General features: G+C 40.4%; 2 long non-coding RNA genes across 2 annotated transcripts; one reads left to right on the top strand and one right to left on the bottom strand.

Moving 5' to 3' along the window:
• Positions 1–87: 87 nt before the first annotated feature.
• LOC122697719 lies at positions 88–26,963 on the bottom strand. The gene is made up of 4 exons (XR_006342152.1): positions 26,843–26,963; positions 8,307–8,319; positions 5,385–5,387; positions 88–99 (listed from the first exon to the last, which is right to left on the bottom strand). It is a non-coding gene; the product is annotated as an uncharacterized LOC122697719 (long non-coding RNA).
• Positions 20,172–26,982, top strand: LOC122697720. Its single transcript, XR_006342153.1, has 3 exons — positions 20,172–20,212; positions 20,323–20,328; positions 26,869–26,982. It is a non-coding gene; the product is annotated as an uncharacterized LOC122697720 (long non-coding RNA).
• Positions 26,983–27,815: the final 833 nt, after the last annotated feature.

The raw sequence follows: 27,815 nt of genomic DNA, 5'->3' as shown, positions 1-27,815 counted from the left end.
ACTGTTATTGTAATAAAGCTAACACTTACTAAGGTTTGTTGTTGCTATTGTTTAGTCATTAAGTCATGTCTAACTTTTTGCAACCCCATGGACTGCAAACTGCTATGCTCTGCTGTCCATGGGATTTCCCAGGCAAGACTACTGGAGTGGGTTGCCATTTCCTTCTCCAGGGTATCTTCCCGACCCAGGGATTGAACTCATGTCTCCTGCATTGGCAGGAAGATTTTGGGCAGATTCTTTACTGCTGAGCCCCTTTAGAACCCCTTAGAGCATACTTTACTATGCTCTAAATATTACATTCTTTCAGTTGTCACACAATCATTCAGTTCAGTTCATTTCAGTCGCTCAGTTATGTCTGACTCTTTGTGACCCCATGAATCGCAGCATGCCAGGCCTCCCTGTCCATCACCAACTCCTGGAGTTTACTCAAACTCATGTCCATTGAGTCAGTGATGCCATCTAGCCATCTCATCCTCTGTCATCCCCTTCTTGCCCCCATCCTGCCCCCAATCCCTCCCAGCATCAGGGTCTTTTTCAATGAGTCAGCTCTTTGCATGAGGCGGCCAAAGTATTGGAATTTCAGCTTCAGCATCAGTCCTTCCAATGAACACAATCATTAGTAGAATGCTATTTCCCCATTTTGTAGATAAGCAAATCACATGGAGATCTAAATGCTGAAAGAAATGTTCACATGCTGAGGTGTGATAATGTCATTCTGGCTTATACATGAGTTAACTTGAAATTTTTGCTAACTAGAACAATCTGTGACCTATCAAACCTTCACTGTACATCTGCTTTTTAAGTATTAAAGAAATGTGCACATTAACTGGAAGTAAAGAATGTCCATGTTAAAAAGAAAGACTAATTCCTTCCATTTCCGGGACCCCATCGCTGGCCCTCCTCTGATGCTAAGGCTCCCTTCCCAGGTGTCAAGGCTATGCTGACTTGCTGTGAATGTGCTGATCTGGTTTTTTTTGAAACCTTAGAAAGATGTATCCCTGACTCATCTGATGCTTTTTGCTCTGACAGGACATAAAACTTCTGAAAACCCTGTTTTTCCTGAGTAATTTGAGAGGCCATATTCCATACTATAGTCAGTTTGGCTCAGATAAATTCTTTCTATTCCTACTATAGATTGCTTATTGATTATCTTCTTTGACATAGATAAAATGCCAAGATCACATCATCAGGAGTCCAGAGTCAAACCAGGTCTTTGGAGTCCCAAGGATGACCTTGGCATATCACTGCAGTATGTCTTCATTTATAAATCATCCTAGGAAAAGATAGTACTGCAACTGAGTCCATTTCTTAACCCAGATGAATGAATTAATTGCTTTAAAGAGAATAAACACAGGGAAGGGAGGCTTTTTGGGGTAAGGAGGCCTCCCTCACATTCAACAGATCAGATGATAAGAACGAATACTCTATGTACCTTTAGCCCGGCTGAGAGGGATAGAACGTATGTTGGACATAATCCCTACTCTAAGGGGTCTTGTAGTCTTGGGAGCTGAAATTGACCCATAGGATGCAATTAGAAGGTAAGACAGCATTTTATTAAGCTGTACATTGAATTCAAGCAATAAGAAAATTACCAGTTGAAAGAGGGGAGTTTGGTGAGAGCTGGATTCATTTGGGAGAGATTCACAGAGGACTCAGGATATGGGGGAGGGAAAGTCAGCCCTCTGTGGCATCAAAACCTGAAGGGAGAAATTCAAGAAGAAACTCAGGCACTTGCTCTGTGTTCCAGAAAGAGGTATGTTCTGCTCCTGCCTTTCTCCATACATGAAAATAGCAGTGTGCAGTTTTGTGTCTTTTGAAAAATAGCATCCAAGCACTGGAAAAAATTCTAAACATGAAGCAAGAAGCAAAACCCATTGTGATATTTTCTCATTTGCACTTAACTCAGAGTTTGGGAGCTTTTACTCCTGGTGTGGATGCTCCTGACATTCTTCGCCTGATTGGATCCCTGCAGTGCAGTCTACTTCAGACTACCTTTTTTTAGACCACTTGAAAGTTTTTCCATTTATTCAGCAGAATATATCAGCCTGTCAGCTGTGGATAGTTGGTGCCCATGGGAGATATATCTTTCCTCTGCAGGTGGCACTGGCTGCCGGTTTTCCTTTGGGGTGAGCTCCTGTTCTGCGGTCTGCGCACAGGGGTCTTCTTTCCTCCCATCACTCTCTCCTGGTAATGGCCCGACCTGCGGTGTGTGATGAGAGAGAGCTCACGGGCTTCTTTCTTTGCTTTGTGATTAGTAAATTGCTTTTTCCTAAACTAGGCCATCCCATAACTTTACTCTTGCAATTCATCTGCCTCTACTGTCTCCGAGATTTTGATACCAATGTCACTTTGCTTCCAATGCTGTCCCCTGGGTCCTTGAAGCTCCTGCGTCTTCTCTTTAATGACTTGCCATCTACATTGCAGAACAGCTTCACTCCCTCCCTCTGTCGGTCCTCATCACAGAAGTGGTTGGTCCAGTTGAGCTGCCACCCTGCTGGACTTCAGTGAGGAAGTGGGAAGATTTCCTCCGGGATGGTCAGAGACCTCTGGAAGGCGTCTCCAACACTCTTAAGAGCACTTGACCTGGCCTGAAGGCAAAACATTCTCCCTGCTGCCAGTTTTACTAAGTGAATTTTATAAGGTGAGGTGACACTGACATCAGAGTAATAATCGAATAAGAAAAGGACTTCTTGCTCTCGGAATTTCCTTCTTCCGCTCTTCTTATGCTCCTTCTGAATGCCACTTTCCTTTCTTCCTTCTAAGCACAGCATGTCATCAGGAAAGTAGTTAATTAAAAAAAAATCACCAGATGGGTGGTAATTCCAAGCTGAATTTTGAAGCTTAATAATTCTAAAAAAGGAAAAGTCCAGAAGAGGCCATTCAGCCCCTTCCCCCTATTTCTAGGAGGGAGGGACCTCATGACTCCCAGACAGATGGGTTTTGAGGCCATTTATACATATCTTGTAAAGCAGGCAGCAGGAAGAGAGTCTGGCTTATGGTGGATGAGCCTGTATTTAACAAGTAACAGTTAGCAGTAATGAGGATTGTACACTATTAATAAAACAGCCAAGAAAAGAACTAGAGAATTATGGTAGCTAATGGTCTGAAGAACATTACTATAAACTTGATTTTATGATACATTTTAGAAGAGCAGTTTGATCATAAATATTCAATCTCTCGTGACACATTGCACATAAAGTCCGATCTCAGGAACATTTTTAAAATACTTTTTAAAATTGGAAAAGACAAGAAAAGATAGCAAGGGAACTTCTCCTAGGTTTTTGAGTAGGAACCCTCAATAAAATTATTTCCACTAAAGATTTACCCTTAGGGAAACTCATAGTAAAGTGAAAAAGTCAACTCACTGAGACTATTTAAACCTCTATAAGGAGGAGACAGGTAAGCAGCTCATAGGTGACTTGTTTTTGAACTTCATTATCATCACAAGGAGCTTTTTTCTGTTATTTCTAGAGTCAGTGTTTGGTCTTTTTGTTAAACGACCTTGTTTAACTTCAACACAGGTGAAGTCTCTCTTCTGCTTGCAGGTGATGGCGCACATTAGCTCAGTCTTCCTTGGAGGCGCTCATATTAGTGCAAACTTCTTCACCCACCCTGCTTGCACTGCGGGCAGGGCCATAATTTCAAGCACGGCCAGTAAAAATAGTGCAGAAGATTTTTCCCGCTAATACTTCCTTTGTTCTTAAGGGCATGTTTTAATCTGGTAATAAATAACCCTGGCTTCCTTTAAAGCAGAAACAGACAGAAGAAACTAATTGTACTGCAACTCACGTTGCTGTTTTCCTTTGATCTCCAGAGCAATTCTTTACTCAATCTGAGTTGGGCAGTGGAGAAGGTAAGAAAAAAGGGATGTTTAGAACTTTTAAGCTCTCTCTCTTTTTTTTCTAAATTGGGGTACAGTTGCTGTACACAATCTTGGGTTAGTTTCTGCTTTACAACGAAGTGAATCGGCCATAAGTGTACACATATCCCTTCCCTCTTCGACCTCCTTCCGCCAACCCGCATCCCCCGCTCTAGGTCACCACAGAGCGCCAGGCTGAGCCCCCTGCTCTACGTGGCGGCTCCCCGCTAGCTGTCTGCTTCACACTTCTTAGCATACTAGCCACATCTAACCTCCTGTTTCACCTCGCCCTCCCCTTACACCACTGTGTCCAAGGGTCTGTTCTTTTTCTTTTTTTATAGTCAATCCATTTTATTTTATTTATTGTTTTTAAAAGTTATCTTTTTTTAAATTTATTTTTATTAATTGGAGGCTAATTACTTTACAATATTGTAGTGGTTTTTGCCATACATTGACATGAATCAGCCATGGATTTACATGTGTTCCCCATCCCCGATCCCCTCTCCCACCTCCCTCCGCATCCCATCCCCCTGGGTCTTCCCAGTGCACCAGCCCTGAGCACTTGTCTCATGCATCCAACCCTGGTCTGTTCTCTATGTCTGCGTCTCTATTCCTGCACTGCAAACAGGCTCATCTGTACCACTTTTCTAGACTCCACATATATATATCAATCTCTAAGTCATATCTTCAATGTGGGTTTTATTATTTTTTTTGCTTTCTTTAGGTTCCCAAAACATCAAGCACACTTGTATTCAGGATAAGCATGAAAATAAGAAAATACATCCCAAACAGTATGTATACCCTATGTGGTTACTTGATATTTCTAATATATCTCTATTTTCTGATATTTTTGTAGGTTAAAGATCTATACAATATTTTAATAATGAATCCATTGGTAAAATAATTTTAGTGAGTGTTTCTCAAGTATCTTTATATAGATTTATTTGCTTACATATTGAATACATTTGGCATTATACTAATATCTCATGTACATTAAAATATACAGAGAAATAAATGTAAAGGTAAAGCTAAGAATAAATTATTTTAAATATCTTGCTAATCAATATAGTATCTTGTTAATAGCTTGTGACACTACAGAGAGTTGAGACAAGCGTAGTTGTTAATCTTAGTAAAAGTATATCCACATCTCAAATACTCTTTTTTATACACTCAAGTTATCTTTGGTAGCCAGATTATCATTGTTTTCATGTTATAAGGAAAATCTCATGTAAAGAGGAAGAGAACTGTCAGCTCTACCCTTTACTCTTCACCCAAGTTTACATCATTAGTGCTATGTTTGATCTGTCATCTCTGCAGGACTGTTTTTAAACTACTTGTCTAGGTTACAAGAGTCATTTAGCTAAAACTAGAAAAAAAATCCATAGATCTGCATAGTCACACTTCAGGTTCACTTCATCCGCTGCACTACAAGGGGGAAAACAGGTGAGGCACCGCTTACAACCCATCTACTCTGGGGAACAGCTCTCTGCCCTCAAGTACCCCATATTCTGTATGTGATAATGACAGTCTGATACACAGGTGGTTGAGAGTGATGGTTCATCTGAATACTAGGTGTTAGACAATTGATAGAGCTGAATTTTCTTTTTTATGAAAATATAAATAGAAATTTTAGTACTTTTTCTCAACTTCTATGGATTGCACTTATGTACTTCCTGAGGGGTTGAGGGGTTCCCATCTTGGAGATCGCTACTTGTGATACCATGTGTTGACAACCTCAAAACCTGTTTTTTTAAGATAAGTCTGATTTTATTTTATGATAATGAACATAGAGCAAAGATGAGTGTCATAGTCAAATCCCAGGAGGTCCTCAATAAGTAGCTACGACTCCTGATGACTGCTCTAAATCACCTCATTTAACTCTGCTATGCTATGAATTCCATTAAGGACAACTTTCTAGTGAAGGTAAGTCCAGCAATTAAGTTCTATTAATAATTAAGCTGTTCAAAGCACAAGTCAGTTCAAATATGCATTTGCTGAGGTAGAAGGTAAACCTGTTAACACATACTAACATCTATGAGAAATGAATCCCTTGTGGATGTAATGTGTCCAAATGAAATAAAATATCCCAGAACTGAGCTTGTGAGCAGTTAGATGGTTCTAATGAAGATACAGCCACAAGTGCTCTGAGTCTGTTGGAGAGCGGAAATGTTCGCTAACATAACTGATCTTAGAAGACAGGTTCTTCTAAGAAGAAAAATGAGCATAAAAGAGAGTAAGGATGTTATTTTGGAGAGAGAACATCTGAAGCAAAACTTCTGATTACTTCTTGATTTTAGATTGCTCAAAATACTGATTTCTTATATAAATTTGGAAATCACTGTTCTATGTAGCTGTACAGTTAGAATTCATTTCTTTGTAAGCATTTTCTTAAAATCTTAGGGTGTTATATATTTAACTCTTGGAAATATAGAAATAGCTTCCCCTAATGTAGGGATAAATATGAGAGTCTATTTTCTCTATTTTTTCCTCTAAATATTTTGTTCTTGCCTTCTAATTTTTGAGCCATAAGCCATAGCAGAAGCAGTAGCTGTATGTTATAGGAATACCAACCTTGTCCTCCCTTTCCCCGTGTTTTTTGCATGAACAATGGATGTTAAAATTATCTGCAGATTATGATTCAGAATTTTTGAGATGTATCTGAACCATTCAAGTTTACTTGTACAAAAGAGGCTAGCAGGAGATGTAACTTCTTAAGCTAGAAGTCTGTTAAATTTTTACCCTAAGTCTTTTTGTGTCATTGTGTAAAATCAGCAAGTACATTTGGGAATAGATACAATGAAGACACTTTCTCATCCTCAAAAGCTTTTTGATAATAGCATTCTCTTCTTCCTGACTTATGTTGTAAGGCTAAGGCATTAAAATGTTGGCTGTATTCCTCTCAATATTGTATATCCCGTGGACATCAAGAAGATTTTGAATTCTCTTATTGTGTGAGAATCACATCTGTATTTTTTCCCCCAGTCTTATTCAGCTTTTGTTCCTTGAGCATTTTCAAAATTTTGTATTAAAATGTATTTGTGCTTTCTATGACCTTCTCACAGATGAAGGTAAAGCAACAGAAAGTTCCCCCTGCAAATCAATTCAAATTATTGCCAAGAGCTACTGAGTGATCTACTTTACAATAGGAGCATGTTTTTGACTTTCCAGAAACAAAAGCTTAATTAATAGGCTTATATTGATTATTGATCAGTAGCAAAACTTTAGAAAGGTCCATGAATCTTCATATTCTGGAAATTGCTTGGAATATGGACGAAATGAAGATTAAAAGTCTTACAGAGGATTCTTACTGTCTATACCTAAGACAATAAAGTAGATTGTTTATACCTAGGTACTGTCTATACCTAATTTGTCTGTAGAGTAGTTTGTGGTCTCTGTAGAGGCTTTTTCATTTTAATGGTGAGAAAAGTGGTTGCCAAGCACAGAGGGTGGGGAACAAGACCCCAAACCTGACTGCAGTCAGGTTTCTGACTCAGCCATTCCTGCTGGGAGGGTAGGAATCAGTAGTTTAAAAACTTCCCTGCGTGATTCTAGTAGTAAGCCATGTGTGTGTGTGTGTGTTAGTAACTCAGTTGTGTCTGACTCTTTGTGTCCCCATGGACTGCAGCTTGCTGGGCTCCTCCGTCCGTGGGATTCTCCAGGCAAGAATCCTGGAGTGGGTTGCTATTTCCTTCTCCAAGTAAGTCATATTTGGATTTAAATATAAAGGTGGCCTATATAAGATTTCCTACTTAGTAACTGAAAGGGAAAAAGAATAACAATTTCACGTTTTTTAGAAGGGCAGAACTTCAGGCAATTGCAGCATCAGTACAAGGGGGCATCCCAGGTGGTGCTGGTGGTAAAGAACCTGCCTAGCAATGCAGGAGATGTAAGAGACTCAGATTCGATTTGAGAAAACCCCCTGGAGGAAGGCATGGCAATCCACTTCGGTATTCTTACCTGGAGAATCCCATGGACAGAGGAGCCCGTTGGGCTACGATCCACAGGGTCGCGCGGAGTTGGACATGACTGAAGAGAATTAGCACACATGCACACACACTTTATAAGGACTTTGTTCCCAGGTGACAGGAACCTGGCAGAGTCCAGGAGAGGGTGCGAGGAGACGGAGCCCCAGGAGAACTGGGGGAGAGCGCCCCGCTCCCTGGTCCTGGTAGATGGTGGGCAGCTGGTCAGAATGAGACAAGACAGTCAGTCAGCAGGTGTCTGGTTCCCTCCCCCTCTACCCTTCCTGGTGGAGGAGCTGCTGCTTTGGAGCAGGCAGAGAGCTGTGGGAAGCAGCCTGGCAACGCTGAAGTTCATGGCTGCGTCTCTGGATGTGCCAGGGTGGAGGATGGCAGGAATTAGGGCAGCCAGCCTTCCTGCCAGTGCCTCAGCTCAGCACAGCAGCTGAGAAGCACCAAGGTCAGAGAAAGGCTGTCAGACAGGTAACAGGAAGGCAAGAGCTGAGTTTGGGGACTCACACTAGTTGCAATTCCAATGGAGGGACTAGATTACCATCTACTAAATTTGCAAGAGTAATGGAAAGTACCAGATTTTACACCTCACGGGCCTCTCTTTTAGGGGTCAAAGCTATAAAAAGGCAGAGAAAGTGGACCCAAGGGGATTTGGAGAAGGGGAAGGGATGTGTGTTGGGGGAGGGTCAGGGGATGTTTCTCTGTCCTTCATTCCAAGTTGAGTTTGAGGGAGAGGCTTTGGAGGAACCACTCACAGAGTTTGGAACATGTTCCCTGCCCGTGGGTAGCAGGGAACGTGCCTGTCTGAGAGGCAGGCACTGGGGCGGTGTGAGGACCGCCTGACGCTCCTCATGGACAGCAGGTGTGTGAGGGTTTACACAGCACTCCACGTTCGAAGGGTTCTTCCTCAGAGTTGGGAGGGTGGGGGGTCTTTTAATAGTGAGAGTTCATACTGAGTGAGTGGCTGTAGAAGTTGGGAATGACAGAAAGAGCAGAGGTCCATGTGGTTCTCAGTGAAGGCCGCCTCCAGGGAGCCCAGGACAGCCATGTAAGGACATGTTTGAGTTAAACGCCTTGCCCGGAAGACCCCTGACCAGACAACTGTGGTGTCTGCCATGGTCTTTGCCCCTTCCCTTAACCTTTCTCCTCTGGGATCAACCTGGGGGAATTCTAAGTCTTGCTCACTAACCTAGTAGAAGAAAGGAGGAGGATCAAACACAGAAAGAGAAGGTTCTGCCCCTCCATCCCCACTGCAAAGCTGGCTCAGGCCCCGCAGGTGGGATGGCTGTAACGTCCATGTGGTGATGTTAGTAGCAATAGTAGTGTTAGGAGTGGTGGTTATGAAAAACCATGTGTGGATTATGTTAGATAATATACACGACAGTATCGCACGTTTCATGGAGGTTGAATCCACAGATGCAGAACTGGTGATACGCAGGGCAGACTGAAAAGTTACTTTTGACTGCATAGGGGTCAACACCCCTATCCCCACATTGTTCAAGGCTCAACTGTGTAAGCAATATGAAAGAAAGCTAAAGGCTTGCCAAAAGCTTAGCAGAAAATTAACTTACTTCACATAAAAATCTATGACAATATCCTTAGGAAATTCTTGTATCTTAAAAACAAATGACGAGGCCAGGCAAGTCCTCAGTAATAGCAAAAGCCTCCTGTGGTTTTGCCCAGGACCAGTAGGAAATGGTATGGCCCTTTCACATTTCTTCTTCATGAAAACATTGGAATTCTGGTTTGTTTCCAGGTTATATCTTAGATTCAAAAGACACATTTTTGAAATTTGGTTTTCTTTTCACACATGCCTTCCTTTGATGTTTCCTTCATAGGCCATGCATTTGCTATTAGTGTGTTCAAAGGGAATTTTCACAGAAAAATTAGAAACATTGTTCCTTATATAAATGTTATTAATAATTATTTCAAGTGCAATATTTTCCAGAAGATCAAGGACAGTTTGAAAAATTAGTATATTCTTCTAGACTTGTGAACTTACTCATTCCTTGGCAATTATTCCAAATTCTTTCCTTATTCTTTGTAGGCTCATTTCCCAGCCTTTGACAAACTGCTGGGAACATCTACAGAAACTCAACAGGTGATTTTCAGACATAACAACATACGGATTTAGTTAGGCCAGAGGTACTTAAAGAAATATCTACAGTTCAGGATCACCTTCTGGTTCTTCTAACTATATCTTGATGAAAAGTTCAACAAGAAAAAATTATGGACTCTATTAATAACCAGAAGAGTGTTCCCACTGGTACACCCCACAGTTCAGAATGACACCTTCAAAGGGACTTTGAGCTTAAATGTTTAAGCCTGACTAAAATTCCATGGGATGTTTTCTGACCCTTTAGAGGCGTGTTGGTGATGGAAGTATCCAGTCATTCCCTGCTTGTTTTCCTGGTAAACAGATGACATTTAGCCCTCAATCTGCTGCACGCGCTCTTCTGCAGGTGTCTTCATTCAATGCTGCTTCTACTGCTCCAGTGGCTGGTGCTGGGGAAGAAACTGCCAAAAAAATCATCCAGCTCAGGAGGTATGTCTTCTTTTATTAGTCTTGCTATTGTCATCATCACTGCTGGAAAAAAAAAAAAAAGACCGGATGCTCTGGCCAACAGGTTTTGCAAGCAGGAGACAGGAGCCTAATGTACCATAGTGACACTTCTATTGTACTTTCCTCTTAATCTTAAGCTTTAGTCATGATGGACTCTCATTTTCCTCATCACAGTTATCGCACTTTGGGGCCCACTTATCTTATGGGATTAATTTCAGCTGTTTAGACCTGAGGTGGGTATTCTTTCCTTCAGGCTGCTGATTTGATTACTATGTCTGTGCATTAGCATGAGGAATATGTCTTCCATGAATATTCTAAGATATTTAGTGTATTTTCACTTAACTTCCAATTATCTCTCAACATATTATGTTCAATTATGGGGTCTTCCAGAGTTTTAAAACTGCCACTCTTGTGTTGTCTTACATGTGTCTTCATGATGAAATCACAAGAACTAGTGACACCTGCCATCCACAGAGATGACGACACTCCAGCCCTAGGGAAGGGCTTCTTTGTGACTCTTGTCCATTGGGTTGAGTTGAAAAGCAGTGGGATCCTAAACCAGGAGCACTTAAGGAAGAGAAACACAAGCTAATCAGTTTGCCCAAGCCATTAGCTCTTCACTACTCTTCAGTCATCTCACCTGCCCCTTCCCCTTCTGCCTCTGTTTAATCCAGATACAAATCTTTATGCAGGACAAGAAGGAATAGTTAGACCTGGACATGGAACAGTGGACTGGTTCAAAATATGGAAAGGAGTACATCAAAGCCATGTATTGTCACCCTGCTTATCTAACTTATATACAGAGAACATCATGGGAAATGCCAAGCTAGATGAGTCACAAGCTGGAATCAAGATTGCCAGGAGAAATATTAATAACCTCAGATATGCAGATGACACCACTATAATGGCAGAAAGTGAAGGGGAACTAAAGGGTATCTTGATGAGCATGAAAGAGGAAAGGATATAAGGGGAGAAAGTGGAAACAGTGACAGATTTTATTTTCTTGGGATGGTGACTGTAGCCATGAAATTAAAAGGTGTTTTCTCCTTGGAAGGAAAGTTATGACAAACCTAGACAGTGTATTAAAAAGTGGAGATGTCACTTTGCCAACAAAGATTCATAGAATCAAAGATATGGCTTTTGTCCTGTAGTCATGCATGGATGTGAGAGTTGGACCATAAAGAAGGCTCAGTGCTGAAGAATTGATGCTTTTGAATTCTGGTGCTGGAGAAGACTCTTGAGAGGCCCTTGGACTGTAAGGAGATCAAACCAGTCAATCATAAAGGAAATCAACCCTGAATATTCATTGGAAGGACTGATGCTTAAAGCTGAAGCTCCAATACTTTGGCCACCTGATGGAAAGAGCCAACTCATTGGAAAAGACTCTGATGCTGGGAAAGATTGATGGATGCAAATTTGTGGAAACTCTGGGAGATAGTGAAGGACAGGGAATCCTGTCCATGGGTCGCAAGAGTCGGACATGACTTAGCAACTGAATAACAACAACAAATCTTTATAAGTATAAACACAGTCCTATCACTTACCTCAATGAAGCTACTCGATGAACTCAGGCCTTCCTAACACCCCTGCCCATGTCTCCTGCCTCCTGAGACATCCCCCTGCAACTCCCCTGAGGCACCATGCTTCTGCAGATTGTGCCCTTCACTCCAGGAGAAACCCAACCTCCTTCCTGCCTTAGGGTCCTGTACATTTTGGTCCTTTTCCTTGAGATGCTCCCCACTTGACCCCTCCACTTCACTGACCTGACTCCTTCCTATGTTTAGGCCTTAGCTTAAAGCTCAGCTCCATGAGATCAGGGTTTTTCTCAAGTGTATCACCTTTCAGATTGGCATCTGGCACAAAGATGCACTTGGTTTTTCTTGGATGGAGCAACAGTTAATTGTGTTGCTCAACCATGCCACTCTTAGACCCAGGACAGGTGGCCTAGAGAAATGGGTGAATGAAGAATGCCACTAACTGTGTCCTCTCTGGCATGTTTGGGTGTCAGTCACTTTGTTTTTATTGAAGATGATAATTCCTGTAAAATAGCTACTTTGTGGAATTGTTAGAACATTTGAAATTTCAAACACACAAATAAGATATTTTGATTAACGAAAAAAATGTTTTTATCTGTGCCATCAAATACATAGGTATATTTATACTTTGAAATGAGTATATGTATATATCAGAGTGAAATACCAGTAAACTGGACCCAACTGGGTTTTAAAAATACCGAGATTCTTATCTCTCTGAATGGGAAGTCCGATGGTGGGGAAGCTCCAGGCATAAGCTGTCATGAATTTAGCTTTGCTTCTTTGTCATTCTGTTTCCCCCTTTTCTGTAATCAAATCCTGTTTTCAGATTCATAGCACAATTGCTGTAGCAGTTCTGGACATACTCTATAGACTTGACGACATGCAGAGAAAGAGCATGTATTTCTGTCAGTCGTAAAAAGGGGGGAAGACTTCCCCGCATGCCCTCCACCAGGAGACTCCCTCTCTTGTCACAGTTGCATCACATTCCTGGCTGAAATCAACCCTGGGCAGGGGACTGAGAGCATTATATTTGGCTTCAACTCTCTGATTGGTAGTGGTGCCAGACTATGGGAATCTTATGAACCTGCAGAGAAGTGTGGTTGACAGAAAAGCACTGCAGTTATTTCCAGAAGGAGGAAGCAGTGATGAGTGAGTGGATGTGGGGTAATCAACCAGTGGTGTCTCATATGTCAAATATGAAAGTGAAAGTGTTGGTTGCTCCATCGTGTCTGACTCTGCAACCCCATGGACGGTAGCCTGTTAGGCTCTCTGTCCATGGAATTCTAGGCAAGAACACTGGAGTGGTATCCATTCCCTTCTCCAGGGGATCTTCCCAACCCAGGGATATGTAGGTTTACAATTATTTTTCTTGTTCATGGAGGTCAAGGTCACAGTGGAAAGATGAGATTTATAGTACAAAAAGATTGTACTATTACATAATGCTTTAGAATACACAGTGTTAGAAATGATATTATTAGCAAATGATATCACTAGCAAGACAGCCCATGCTGCATATGTAACAATGAAGTAAGTTCCTTTGCAGTGTAGGCAGAAATCACATCAGAGGGGACTATCAGATATCAAAGGGCTCCACAGTAGCAACAGCTCTCAGGGATGACATGCGTGTTCTTCACGCCATCCTGTGCTCATTGCAAACATGGCTAACCCATCACAGCACACTCCTCATGAGAGTGGACATGATCTGGCATCTTCTCAGACCACTCCTGATTGTCAGCTGGAGTTGATCCTTCAAAGAAAGCCTGTCCACCATCTATGATACAGACATGTTACAGAAATCTATTTTTATACAAAGAAGCATCATGAGAAAAATTCCATGTAATTTAAAAATGAAATCATTAAGGATATGGACCCAAAGCAGAGGGAAGAGAAGGATGTGTGGAAGTTTTATGCACCGTGATTTTTGGTGTAAGTGGCCCTTGCATCAGTCCTGCAGGAGGACTGATGGATGGGAAACATGTCTGGGGATCAGCAAAGACAGGCAGCCGCAGCCCAGTGCAGTTCACATTTTGAGATGGAAGTGGGACGCCACCTCCTGCACTCTGGGCCCTCTTCCTGCATCCTCTGCCCATCTATCCTCATTCTGTTTACCCTTAGCCAAATCCTGCTGTCAGCGAGAGATCTGACAAGTCATTCGTACAAAACATCACACCACACGATTGATAAAACTCAGTGAGAAATCTCCCCCTGAGCTACTTTGAATATTTTTAAAAAGCAAACCCTTAAACCACAAGGTATGAAATTAAAGAGGTGGAATCTCACCAGCTACAGAGATAGGAGCAGGACAAGGGCAAGACACAGAGGCCTCCCTACTTCTGTGAAATCATACCCAGGAGGGAAACACTGAATAATGACAAATATTTAGGGTAAAGACAATTGACTCTGCCTATAGTTCCCATGCTTTAACAAATGGCTTTATTGAGACATAATTCATACCATTCAATCTTTACAGTGTACATTTGAACGGTTTTTAGTAGATTCATAGGAGTCTGCAAACATCACCGCTATCTAATTTTAGAAGAAAAGGAAACCCTGTGCCCATTAGCACAAGATTCTTCCTCTCTCCAGCCTGTGGCAACCATTTATCTGATTTATCTCTATGGATTTTCCTGTTCTGACCATGTCATATAAGTGAATCATACAATATGTGATTTTTGTGGCTCACTTCTTTCCCTTAGCTAAAGGTTTTTCAAGTTCATCCATGTTGTAGCATTTATGAGCACTTCATTCCTTTTTATTGTTAAATAATATTCAATTGTATAGATATCCTACATTTTGTTTATTCATTAATCATTGGTGGACACGTGGCTTGTTTTCAACTTTTGACTGTTTTGAATTATATTGCTATGAACATTTGTGTACAAGAGTTTGTGTGGACATATGTCTTCATTTCCCTTAGGTATATACATAGGAAAGAAATTGCTCGGTCTTACAGTAATTTTATGTTTATTAACCCTTTCAGGAACTGTTAGATCATTTTCCAAAGTAGTGATACCATATTAAGTTCCCACCAGTGGCATGTGAAGGTTCTGATTACTCCATATCCTTGCAACACTTGTTTTTACCAGTCTTTTAGAATATGGCCATGCTGGTGGGTGTTTCATCAGTGGTTTTGATTTGCATTTCCCTGAAGGCTTGCCAAACACTCCTGCACCTTCTTCTCCAGCCACAAGACAAGCATGCTTCCATTGTTCTTGTCATGTGAAATCTCTTTCGTTTCCCTTTTCTAGCTAACCACCACAGCAATTAACATAGTGGATGAAAGCTTCCGTTTAAATGATACTGATCCTGTTCCTGATTTGGAAGGTCGATGTTCAGGATTTCTTCAGGTCATGAACAATACTATTTGAAAATGAAAACCTCACCTTGTGTGTGAGAGCAGATGCCGATGAACAGAAACTAAAAGTAACTTTTAACACAGCCTTCAACCTTGTACATCGCTGAATGGCCTTTCTGTAATTTGAAATGAGTTAGAGTCACGGCTGTCCTAAAATGCACTAGGAACTGAGAAAGATGAATAGTCTATTTTATTTTCTTAGCTCTTCAAAACATTAGTATTGTTTCAGCATTGCAGAAAGTCATATTTCTTTCATTTACATTTATCTCTAGTCAAAAGCATTCAGTTGCAAGTGGTCCCAAAATCCCTTGTGAAAGAGAGTCTCTGTTTCCCAAAATTTGCTTGTCTGATGTCATTGTGCCATTAGGCCTGAAGCTGACCCTGATCACTTTAGGCAAGTCTCCATCTTATCCATTAACTTAGAGGAAGTTCATCTTCATCCTTTGTTGTTGTTGTTTTTCAGTTGCTAAGTTGTGTCCAACTCTGCAGCTCCATGGACACCAGGCTCCTCTGTCCTTCACAGTCTCCTGGAGTTTGCTCAGATTCATGTCCATTGAGTCACTGATGCTATGTAACCACCTCATCTTCTGTCATCCCTTCTCCTTTTGCATTCAATCTTTCCCAGCCTCAGGGTCATTTCCCAATGAGTCAACTCTTCACATCAGGTGGTGGAGCTTCAATTTCAGCATTAATTCTTCCAGTGAATATTCAGGGTTGATTTCCTTTAGGATTGACTGGTTTGATCTCCTTTCAGTGCAAGGAATTATCAAGAATCTTCTTCAGCACCACAATTCAAAAGCATCAATTCTTGGCACTCAGCCTTCTGTAATGTCCAGCTCTCACACCCTTACTTGATGTTAGGGAAATTAAATAAATAGTCTTATCTGGGCTTCAGAGACAAAGCAGAGCAGGCCTCTGACCTTGCTTCTCACCAGCCTGGACACTGCCCTGCCTGAGAGTGACTGTGAGTGAGTGCTTGCTGTGAGTGTGAGGCTTGCAGCACCATAGACAATGTAGGGGACAAGTCTTGAGATTGTTGAGCCCCTGGAGGGGCCCTGGCCAGCCAAGCCCCAGACTTAACAACATTTCAAGTTTTACAAGACAAAGCTAACAATGCTAACATGAAACCAGAGCTACTGTTTGCTCACAGACTGATGATGATATTAGTTTGCATTTGGGGATTATGAGCAGAAATCCCAAACTGCAATTTTTGAAGTCTTACCCATGGAGCAGACATGCTGCCTGGGACCTTTTCCCAAATGGGACTCCAGATGTGCTGTGACATGGGACTTCCCAGTGTTTTTTTTTTTTTTTTTTTTTTTAAGTTTATTTATTTATTTATTTTTTCTTTTTTTTCCCCCATCCCGATCCCCCCTCCCACCTCCCTCTCCACCCGATTCCTCTGGGTCTTCCCAGTGCACCAGGCCTGAGCACTTGTCTCATGCATCCCACCTGGGCTGGTGATCTGTTTCACCCTAGATAGTATACATGCTGTTCTTTTGAAATATCCCACCCTCACATTCTCCCACAGAGTTCAAAAGTCTGTTCTGTATTTCTGTGTCTCTTTTTCTGTTTTGCATATAGGGTTATCGTTACCATCTTTCTAAATTCCATATATATGTGTTAGTATGCTGTAATGTTCTTTATCTTTCTGGCTTACTTCACTCTGTATAAGGGGCTCCAGTTTCATCCATCTCATTAGGACTGATTCAAATGAATTCTTTTTAATGGCTGAGTAATATTCCATGGTGTATATGTACCACAGCTTCCTTATCCATTCATCTGCTGATGGGCATCTAGGTTGCTTCCATGTCCTGGCTATTATAAACAGTGCTGCAATGAACACTGGGGTGCACGTGTCTCTTTCAGATCTGGTTTCCTCAGTGTGTATGCCCAGAAGTGGGATTGCTGGGTCATATGGCAGTTCTATTTCCAGTTTTTTAAGAAATCTCCACACTGTTCTCCATAGCGGCTGTACTAGTTTGCATTCCCACCAACAGTGTAAGAGGGTTCCCTTTTCTCCACACCCTCTCCAGCATTTATTGCTTGTAGACTTTTGGATAGCAGCCATCCTGACTGGCGTGTAATGGCACCTCATTGTGGTTTTGATTTGCGTTTCTCTAATAATGAGTGATGTTGAGCATCTTTTCATGTGTTTGTTAGCCATCTGTATGTCTTCTTTGGAGAAATGTCTGTTAAGTTCTTTGGCCCATTTTTTGATTGGGTCATTTATTTTTCTGGAATTGAGTTTCAGGAGTTGCTTGTATATTTTTGAGATTAATCCTTTGTCTGTTTCTTCATTTGCTATTATTTTCTCCCAATCTGAGGGCTGTCTTTTCACCTTACTTATAGTTTCCTTTGTAGTGCAAAAGCTTTTAAGTTTCATTAGGTCCCATTTGTTTAGTTTTGCTTTTATTTCCAATATTCTGTTCCCAGTGTTTTTTTGAGTCTGGATGTTGGTCAAAACCGAATTTGGTGATGTATCTTCTGCTTTTTCTATTTCCTTTTCTTTTAATGTTAGTTTATTGAAATTAAGCTAGATAATTCTCTAATAAATATTGATATTATTTATTTTTATAGAACAAGAGGGCTTCCCTCATAGCTCAGTCGGTAAAGAATCTGCCCACAATGCAGGAGACCTGGGTTCGATTTCTGGGTCAGGAATACCCCCTGGAGAGGAAATGGCAACCCACTCTAATATTCTTGCCTGGAAAATGCCATGGATAGAGGAGTCTGGCAGGCTACAGTCCATGCGGTCACAAGAGTTGGACACACCACCACCATAGAACAAGTGGCTTATTTTGTTAACAAGTCCTTTGAACCTGAAATCAAAGTAAAAACTTCTGGAAAAACACATGACTACTGGAAAAATCATAGCTTTGAGTATATGGACCTTTATTGGCAAAGTGATGTCTCTGCTTTTTAATATACTAAGTTTGTAACAACTTTTCAAGAGGCAAGTGCCTCTTAATTTCATGGCTTCAGTCACCATCTGCAGTGATTTTGGAGCCCCCAAAAATAAAATCTTTCATGAATTCTGCTTTTCCCATGTCTATTTGCCATGTTGATGGGACCAGATGTCATAATCTTGTTTTTTGAATGTTGAATTTTAAGCCAGATTTTTCACTCCTCTTTCAACCTCATCAAGAAGTTCTTTAGTTCCTCTTCATTTTCTGCCATTCGAGTGGTATCATCTGCATATCTGAGGTTGATTTCTCTCAGCAATCTTGATTCCAACTTGTGATTCACCCAACCTGGCATTTTGCATGATGTACTCTGCATATAAGTTAAATAAGCAGGGTGACAATATATGGTTTTGATGTACTCCTTTCCCAGTTTTGAACCAGTTCATTGTTCCATGTCTGGTTCTAACTGTTGCTTCTTGACCTGCCTACAGGTTTCTCAGGAGACAGGTAAGGTGGTTTGGTATTTCTATCTCTTTAAGAATTTTCTAAAGTTTGTTGTTATCCACAGTTAAAGACTTTAGTGTAGTCAATGAAGCATAAGTAGATGATTTGTGGAACTCCCTTCCTTTTTCCTTGATTCAGTGAATGTTGGCAGTTTGACCTCTGATTCCTCTGCCTTTTCTAAACCCAGCTTGTACATCTGGAAGTTCTCAGTTCACATACTGAGGGAACCTAGCTTGAAGGATTTTGAGCATAACCTTGCTAGTATGTGACATAAGCACAATTGTACAGTAGTTTTTTTAAATTTAATTTAATTAATTAACTTGTTTTTTTATTAGTTGGAGGCTATTTACTTTACAATATTGTAGTGGTTTTTGCCATACATTGACATGAATCAGCTATGGATTTACATGTGTTCCCCATCCCGATCCCCCCTCCCGCCTCCCTCCCCATCCCATCCCTCTGGGTCTTCCCAGTGCACCAGCTCTGACCACTTGTATCATGCATCCAACCTGGGCTGGTGATCTGTTTCATCCTTGATAGTATACTTGTTTCAATGCTATTCTCTCAGAACATCCCACCCTCGCCTTCTCCCACAGAGTCCAAAAGTCTGTTCTGTACATCTGTGTCTCTTTTGCTATCCTGCATATAGGGTTATCGTTACCATCTTTCTAAATTCCATATATATGTATTAGTATACTGTATTGGTCTTTATCTTTCTGGCTTACTTCACTCTGTATAAGGGGCTCCAGTTTCTTCCATCTCATTAGAACTGATTCAAATGAATTCTTTTTAATGGCTGAGTAATATTCCATTGTGTATATGTACCACAGCTTCCTTATCCATTCGTCTGCTGATGGGCATCTAGGTTGCTTCCATGTCCTGGCTATTATAAACAGTGCTGCGATGAACATTGGGGTGCACGTGTCTCTTTCAGATCTGGTTTCCTCGGTGTGTATGCCCAGCAGTGGGATTGCTGGGTCGTATGTCAGTTCTATTTCCAGATTTTTAAGGAATCTCCAAACTGTTCTCCATAGCGGCTGTGTACAGTAGTTTGAACATTCTTTGGTTTTGCCCTTCTTAGGGATTGAAATGAAAACTGACCTTTACAAGTTCTGTGGCCACTGCTGAGTTTTCCAAATATGCTGGCATATTAAGTGCAGCACTTTAACAGCATTATCTTTTAGGATTATAAATAGATCAGCAGGAATTCCATCATCTTGACTAGCTTTGCTCATACTAATACTTCCTAAGGCCCACTTGACTTCACATACCAGGATATCTGGCTCTAGGTGACTGACCACACCATCATGGTTATCCGGGTCCTTAAGACCTTTTTGGTATATTTCTTCTGGGTATTCTTGCCACCTCTTCTTAATCTCTTCTGCTTCTGTTATGTCCTTACTGTTTCTGTCCTTGATAGTGCCTATCCTTGCATGAAATGTTCCCTTGGTATCTCCAATTTTCTTGAAGAGATCTCTAGTTTTATTCATTCTATTGTTTTTCTCTATTTCTTTGCACTGTTCACTTACAAAGGCTTTCTAACATCTCCTTGCTATTCTCTGGAACTCCACACTCTCCTGGGTTTATCTCTCCCTTTTCCCTTGCCTTTTACTTCTCTTCTTTTCTCAGTTATTTGTAGAGCCTCCTCAGACGACCACTTTTCCTGGTTTTGATCACTGCCTTCTGTACAATGCTATGAACCTCCATGTATAGTTCTTCCGACACTGTCTACCAGATCCAATCCTTTGAATCTAGTCATCACCTCCACTGTATAATCATAAGGAATTTCATTTAGGTCATACCTGAATTGCCTAGTGGTTTTCCCTGCTTTCTTCAATTTAAGCCTGAATTTTGCAGTGTTGTTTCTGTTGCTTTATATACTGTATATATTATGTTTGTTACTTGTATTAGTATTATAGTCTCCATATTTATCCCAGAAATATTAAGTTCCAGGCAGGACTCTTTTTTTTTCCCCCACTAGCGTATCCTAATCCTCTAAAACATGGAAGTGCTCACAGATATTCGTTGAACTGATTAACGCATGAATTGACTGCTTCCAACACTGGGTAGATAAGAAATGCTCGGTAAATACTAGGCATCATCTTCAAGTTGAACTTTCATGTTAAGCACTTCACAATGGATACTTCACTTAATTCTCTTACCAACCCAAAGTGATAAATATTGTTATAATATTAATTTTACAGATTGGGAAAGGAAGCACTCAGAGAGTTAAGGAGTTCTCTCAAGGTTGCATGTAAGCTTAGCAGTGGCACTGCTGTGGTTGAAACCAGCAGACTGGATTCCTGAGCAGGTACCCTTGTTTCCAGGCTTCTAGCCTTCACTATTGAAGAGTAAACAGTCAGAGCCCAACCCTTTAATCATGATCTGGCAGCCCCAGGACAGAATATGAGCGTCCTGTGTGTGAAGCCCATCTCCTAGCTCTTCAGCAATACCCTTTGAAGTGGAGAGAACAGATATTCAGGGAACAGAAAAAGGAAGCATCAGACTGCTTGAGTTTCATATGAAAAGTTGTCAGTTAATGGTATTGATCCACTCTGTGTGCAGAAGCTGGTAATGGGTTGGTTTTAACTTGCTTTCTCCTGATGCCTGGAAGTTTTGCTACACTATCCTCAGATATGCTCAGACTAATCCTTCTGATGCATTAGTTGAAGAATTTATACTAATACTCCCTTCTACTAATATTAGCTCTTCTCAAGGAGTGTAGAGTGGAATGCTCATGAGGTGACTTCTTCCAGGAGAAAATACCAAATACTTTTCCTGAGAATCATGGAAAAACATAAAAACAGGAATCAGTGTTGACTTGTCATTTAGAGTTTCTCAGTGCTACTCCTATGCTAATAAGTCTTAGTGACTAATTATAGCCAAGAAAAAATGTGCTTTGTGCAGATTTGAAGAAATGAGGGCAGACATTTAAAAAATACATGAGGCTGCTGGCAAATGAGATTTTTAATAAAGGTTGAGAACAGTTGCTGCCACAAAGCTGATCTGTCTTGAAGTATAATTGAAAATTTGTGGGTTAATACCAGTTTTATTTTCTAAAGGTGAAAAATTTAAGGGCATTCTGCAAGGCCAGATCTAGGGAGGGTTCTTGAGTAATAGTTGAATATCTGGTACCTGTGTTCCTTAGCTTCATAGATACCAGGGTGAAGTTATAGTGAGGGCTGCATGGCTGAGCAAAAGCAGAGTATTTAGCAATTAGCAAGATAGAAAAATCCAAGCTGAGGTGATGCTTTTCTAAGTTCATTTCTTCATCTTTGTCTATTTCCCATATGATTGTTGATATGGGAAATCTGACCGTAATGGAAATTCTCATGAGTCTGTCAGGCCTCCATTCCTATAATCATTATCATCGTCATCATCATTATTTTCAATGCTGTTTGGATATGGCTGAGCTTGGTGTGCAGCCTGAGCTGATCAGTAGAATTTCTATCCTCCTGGCCACTGGTACTGATTTAGGAGTCGGTACGGGACCCAGTATGGGCCTGGAATCAAGGTCCAGGGCTTTTGCTCAGTCTGAGAGCCCATGTCTTCTGCTTTGGTTGAGAAGAGAGGAGCATTAGTTTGAGGCAAACACGAATGCTCTCTGCATCATCACGATGGGTGGAAACTGACCCAAGACTGGGGAGAAACTGGGTCCTAGGACATGGTTTCAGCCCTTAGATCCAGCTCTGTGTAAATTAATCCTTCATGAGCCAATAAATGTCCCCACCCTAGTTTTTTAAAAACCAATTTGATTTGGACATTCTGTTCCTTGCAACCAAAAGCATGCTGACTGATCTGGTGAGATAACTTTTAATTTAATTGATCCCTATGGTCTCCCCAACCAGAGTCACACATAGGCTTACATACTAAGGCTACTTATGATTGATTTATTGCACAATTCTGGTCTTTTGCAAAGAGTATATTTTTTACTGCTTGGTGTCTATTTAGAGAAATTATTTCATCTAAGTATTTGGGGGGGGGTAGGTCTCATTTAGAAAAATGACAAAGAGCTTTGGTAATATTATCCCAACATAGCTGTTCTGTATATAGCTCATTTAGTTACAAATTAAGTAAGGTATAATCTTTATTTTTGGGTCTCAAACCAAACCAGGATGTTCTTTTGGCCTGTCTTAGGGTCTATCATAGCCTTGAAGGTAGTTAGTGTTATGGACTAAATGTTTGTGTCTCTCCTAATCCCTGTGTTGAAATCCTAATGCTTTATATGATGATGTCAGGGGGCAGAGCCTTTGGGAGGTGATGAGGTCATGAGGGTGGAGCGCTCCTGACTGGGATTAATGCCCTTATAAGAGAGACCCCAGGGACGTCCCTGGCAGTCCAGTGGTTAAGACTCTGTGTTTCCAATGCAGAGGGCGTGAGTTTGATCCCTGGCCAGGGAATGAAGATCCCACATGCCATGGAGCATGGCCAAAAGAGGAAAAATAAATAAATGAAATATAAAAAAAAAAAAAAAAAAAAAAAGAGAGACCCCAGACAGCTCTCTTGTCCTTTCTGCCTCCTGAGGACGCAGTGAGAAGACAGTGGCCTGCGAACCAGGAAGTGGACTCAGTGGAACAGACTCTGGGTCTGTTGACACCTTGATCTTGGACTCTCCAGCTTCTAGAAATATGAGAAATAAATGATTGCTGTTTTTTAAGTTAATTTATTTATTTTAATTGGAGGATAAAGTTCAATGCATAAAGCAGGGCACCCAAAGCTGGTGCTCTATGACAACCTAGAAGGACAGGGTAGGGAGGGAGTGGGATCAGGATGGGGGGGGCACATGTATACTTATAGTAGATGATTGCTATTTAAGCCACACAATCTATGGTATTATAGTTATAGACACCCACTTGGACTAAGGAAGTGATCCATAAATATATGAGTATGTATTCATTTGCTCCTATTAATTAAAATAGGACATTTTCTTTTCTCTGTTTGGGAAGAAATGTCCCATTATTGAAAGAAAGTCAATTTCAGCATTGTCAGAATACTTTTCAGTTTGTGTTTCGGTCTAAACAAAAGACCAAGAGGCTTACCTTCCTTAGCATTTACTTATAAGATTGTTTACTAGGATGGGGTGGGAGGCGGGAGGGGGTATTGGGATGGGGAACACATGTAAATCCATGGCTGATTCATGTCAATGTATGGCAAAAACCACTACAATATTGTAAAGTAATTAGCTTCCAACTAATAAACATAAATGAAAAAAAGATTGTTTATTAGGATTAATACTTTTACATTTTATCTTTTTTTTGAAAATGCATTTGATTTAAAAACTTTAATAAGTTTATATTATATTTGAAAAGTTATTCTTGTTTTATTGGTGGGACTTCAGTCACAGAAACAGAATCACTGTGGGTGATAAGGGGTTCATTATAAGAATTAGAACCTACACCCTTTGGGGAGAGCTGGAAGAGAGAAGGTCAAATAGAAAGTTGAAGTATCAGAAAAAAAAAATCAGCCACTTAATATGCAAAGACAAAGATGTCCAGCTGCCAAAATGAGGCTGTGAGGGGGCTGTCCATGGAAGCACTTATAGGGAGTGTGGGGCGCTGTGACTCTGGTAACGTCTCCGTGTTATACACCACCAAACTTTGGGGCGTGGGTAGGGGCTGGGGCTGCTGTTGAGAACTGAATGTGGGCAAACTGGGTTACATTCTTTCGTTAGAGCCTTTTCGCCCTAAAAGTGCTATTTTGTAGTCACTAAGCTTTGCAAAGGAAAAGCTTGTGCCTGGTGCTATTCTTTGGTAGAGAAGCCAGTTTACTTGTTTTTCCTGCTTAGAGACTGGATGGAACTTATGTTAACCTGTTAATTGGGCACTTTAACAGAGCATGTATATGTTTGGTCTGTTGGTTGAAATTTACTTGGAATATAGTTGGGCTTTTATACTGAATTATAAGATCTTTTCTCAACTTGGGCATATCTTCAGTTCTATCTCTATTGTTTCTGTAACATGTTTTTTGGTGACAGCTTTGTGGAAAAGTAATTCTTAACTGTTTCTTCACTGATTGGGCTTCACATCTATCATATTTTCAATTTTTGAAAGCTCATCGTTTTTTCTGAGCTTCGGAATTCCTTTTTGATCAAGTTGGTGGTCAAACCTAGCACAAGTTATGGTTGAGTAATCAAATATTTTCTCCTTTTTTGGTATTTTCTTTTTGCTTAAGTGTTTTTTGGAAATAAGATATTAATTATGATTAAAGGAAACATAGGGGGGACTGTTAGAAACCTGTGTTTGGTAAAGACTTCTTAAATGCAAAAGCACAACCTACAGAAGGAAAAAAAAATCAGTTAATTGGACTGTATCAAAGTTAAACATTTGCTCTTCAAAAGACTTAAGAATGAAAAGGAAAATTGTGGATTGGAAGAAAAATATTTGCAAAGCACATCTGACAATATATGGCACACTTGGACACAAAGAAGATCAAACCAGTCAACCCTAAAGGAAATCAGTCCTGAATATTCATTAGAAGGACTGATGTTGAAGCTCTAATACTTTGGCCACCTGATGGGAAGAACTGACTCCTTAGAAAAGACTCTGATGCTGGGAAAGATTGAAGGCAGGAGGAGAAGGGGACGACAGAGGATGAGGTGGTTGGATGGCATCACTGACTTAATGGACATGAGTCTGAGCAAGTTTTGGGAGTTGGGAGTTGATGATGGACAGGGAAGCCTGGCATGCTGCAGTCCATTGGGTTGCAAAGAGTCAGACAGGAATGAGCAACTGAACTGAATTAGTTCATTGTGTTATATATATAATATGTCCATGAAACCACATACTAATCTCACAACTTAATGATGAGACAAATAAATGAACCAAAAAAGTGCACCAAAGATTTGAATAGATTCTTCCCTGAAGAAGATATGAAGACAGAAAAAGAGCACAAGAAAAAACACTCAGCATTATCAGTCATAGGGAAATTCAAATTAAAGCACAGTGAGACATTATAACACTCATTATCAAATAGCTAAAATTTAAAAGCCAGACCATACCAAGTTCTGACAAGGATGTGGAGGAGCAAGAACTCTTGCATGTTGTTGGTGTGATGTAAAATGGCCGTAAAGTTTGCAAACACTTTGGATAACAATATGGAGTTTTTTTTTTTTAAAGTTAAACATACATCTTCTGTTTGATTCAACTATTTTATTCCTATATATTTACCCAAAAGACGTGAAAGCATATGTCCATTTAAAGATTCTTACATGACTACTCACAAAAGGTTTATGGGTAATAGCCAAAAATGAAAGTAATCCAAATGCCCATTAACAGTAGAAACAACAAAAAACCATATTACTCACTGATAAAGAGGAGTGAACAATTGCCACACATGGCATGAATGGATGAACCTTAAATTAATTAGTGGAGTGAAGAGAGACAGACAAAATAGTACATAATATATGCTTCCATTTACATAAAATTATAGAATATGCCAACCAATCTGTTGTGATAGAAAGCAGATCTGTGTTTGCCTGAGAATGAGTTAAGGGCAGAGATGTGAAAGGAAGGGGTTCTGAGGGATGTGAAGAAACTCTGGGGCTGATGGATATGTTCATTGTCTTGGTGTGCACCCAGCTTCAAAGGTGCATGCTTATATAAAAATTTATCAGTTTGCATAATTTAAATACATGCACTTTATTGTATGTCAATTATACTTCAGTAAAGCTCTAAAAGAAAAAATTAGGTAGGAGCAGTTAAAAGTAAATGAAGAAAATAGCCATAAGTCTGATACATCAGGTGCTCAACATTAATACTTAGAAAAATGAAAATCAAAGCCACAGTGAACTATTACTTCCCAGGCAATAGGATAACTTTTCTCAAAAGAACAGAAGACAAGAAGTTTTAGTGATGAAGTGGAGAAACTGGAACCCTTGGACATAGCTGGTGGGAATGCAAAATGGTGCAAGCACTGTGGAAAACATCATGGTTGTTTCTCAGTAAATTAAAAACAGAATTATAGATTCTGACAGTTCCACTTGTGGTAGACAGATGCACAAAAGAATTGAAAACAAGAACTGGAACAGATATTTGAACACCAGTGTCTATATCAGCATTATTCACAGTACTCCAAAGGTAGAAACAATCCAAATGTCATCGAAGTATGAACAGATATAGTGAGATATATACTCACATATTCCTGGAGTAACACACCTGGAGGAACAGGAAAATATAGCCTTGGAGTACAAAATGAAGCAGGGCAAAGGCTAATAGAGCCTTGCCAACAGAACGCACGTATCATAGCAAGCACCCTCTTCCAACAACACAAGAGAAGACTCTACACATGGACATCACCAGAAAGTCAATACTGAAATCACATTGATTATATTCTTCGCAGCCAAAGATGGAGAAGCTCTATACAGTCAGCAAAAACCAGACCAGGAGCTAACTCTGGCTCAGATCACGAACTCCTTATTGCCAAATTCAGACTTAAATTGAAGAAAGTAGGGAAAACCACTACACCATTGAGTGATTTATGACCTAAATCAAATCCCTTACAATTATACAGTGGAAGTGACAAATAGATTCAAGTAATTAGATTTGATAGAAACAGCATCTGAAAAATTATGGATGGAGGTTCATGACATTGTACAGGAGGCAGCGATCAAGATCATCCCCCAAAAAAGAAATGTAAAAAGGCAAAATGGTTATTTGAGGAGGCCTTACAAATAGCTGTGAAAAGAAGAGAAGTGAAAGGCAAAGGAGAAAAGGAAAGACATACCCATTTGAATTCAGAGTTTCAAAGAATAGCAAGGAGAGATAAGAAAGTCTTCCTCAGTGATCAATGCAAAGAAATAGAGGAAAAGAATAGAATGGAAAAGACTAGAGATCTCTTCAAGAAAATTATAGATACCCAGGGAACGCTTTATGCAAACATGGGCTCAATAAAGGACAGAAATGGTATGGACCTAAGAGAAGCAGAAGATATTAAGAAGAGGTGGCAAGTACACAGAACTGTACAAAAAAGATCTTCATGACCCAGATAACCATGATGGTGTGATCACTCGCCTAGAACCAGACATCCTGGAATGTGAAGTCAAGTGGGCCTTAGGAAGCATCACTATGAACAAAGCTAGTGGAGGTGATGGAATTCCAGTTGAGCCCTTTCAAATCTTTAAATGC

Source organism: Cervus elaphus, chromosome 7 (genome assembly GCF_910594005.1).
Source record: "Cervus elaphus chromosome 7, mCerEla1.1, whole genome shotgun sequence".
NCBI lineage: Eukaryota > Metazoa > Chordata > Mammalia > Artiodactyla > Cervidae > Cervus > Cervus elaphus.
This window is presented reverse-complemented; position numbering and strand designations above follow the sequence as displayed.